Source organism: Mytilus edulis, chromosome 14 (assembly GCF_963676685.1).
Source record: "Mytilus edulis chromosome 14, xbMytEdul2.2, whole genome shotgun sequence".
In the NCBI taxonomy this organism is placed as follows: Eukaryota; Metazoa; Mollusca; class Bivalvia; order Mytilida; family Mytilidae; genus Mytilus; species Mytilus edulis.
The window spans coordinates 16,920,861-16,922,377 of NC_092357.1; positions in this window are offsets into that span (position 1 = coordinate 16,920,861).

A 1,517-nucleotide genomic window follows, 5' to 3' on the forward strand; every position below is an offset into this window, starting at 1 on the left:
TTAATTCTGGAAAGAAAATAGCACAATAAATCATGATCAATTACTAATTTATCGTTGATTTCTTGTTTCAAAACTCATATATATATATGTATATGTATACTGAAAAAAATTCAATAATATATTTTATTGGTTTGAATTCCGCCCGAGGGAAGAACAAAATTTAGTAATACAATTTTGAAGGCAAAAATGTTGGGGTTAATTTAAGACGAATTATATATAAATTATGGTGTGAGCTCGATATAAACACTGTTTATCCGATGAAGAAGAACAAAATAAAAAATACAACAAAGAAAACTAAAGACCGAGCTTCAAGAACCCCAGCAAAATACGGGCTTGATTTTAGGTTCTCTGGAAAGGTAAGCAAATCCAGGTTAAGTGACCCATGTCGTGTAACTCTTTTTAAAAAAAGTTGATAAATCAAATCAAATGATTGTGACATAACGCAATAGCGGAATTGGTAATTTACTTTCATCTAACGCTTAGACATCAGAAATATATTTTCTATCAGTCAATTGTGAAATTTTGAAAATGAAAGAAAGACTTTGTGTCAAAGGTCATATAATATACAAGATCAATTAGACCATTGATACATTGTTTGTCATTTTTTGTGTGATAACATTAACGGTACGAAATATACTTCACCAGATGCGCATTTCAACAAACAACGTCTCTTCAGTGCTTTGTGATAGCGCTGAATTTGTGTTAATTGTGCATCTTTATTTTGAATTATTTAATATGAGTATTGTTCTTAATTCGAACATTTTCGGACCTAAACTGATATAATGCATTAAAGTTATTGTTTTTACAATATATATTTTTTATCATAATTTAAAAGAAATATTCATTTTCAAATTTTCAAACTAGATAGGAATCATTTTAAAACGTTTTATATTATGTTATATTATATTATGATCGAGGCATTCTTTTTGTCAATGAATTAGATTGTTTTCATCTATAACGTAAAACAAAGAGAACCTTTTACAAGCATGTCTTTGATTTAGGCATTACCTTTTGCTTAATCCTTTGATAATAATTGTATGTTTTTTAAATTGTAATTCTAATATCCAGTTTCTATTATGAAACTGTAATCAAGCAAACTTCTGAAAATCTGAAAATCTGAAACTCGAAAACCTAAGTGTAAGAATCACATAAAGTTTAACTTAGGGCGAAGAAATGAGTATGCGAGTTAAGTTGCACCATGTATCTATCTTTTATTCTTTTATAAAAATCATATGGTCGCTAATAATCGATTCTCTACAAATAAAGAATAATAAAAAAAAATACATAAATTATAATAAGATGTACATGTTTAAGTATTCATATTAAACTAAACAAACAATAAAAACCATTTCATTCATGTATCATAATTTCTCTCGTAAGTTAAATTACGTTTAAAATAATAATTAAAAGTTACGCATATTTCTAATAAATAGTATACAATGTTTTCGCTCTTTAAATAAGTTTTGATATAATAAAAAGATAGTATACATAAAAAGATTCTTACCAACTTTAATCTG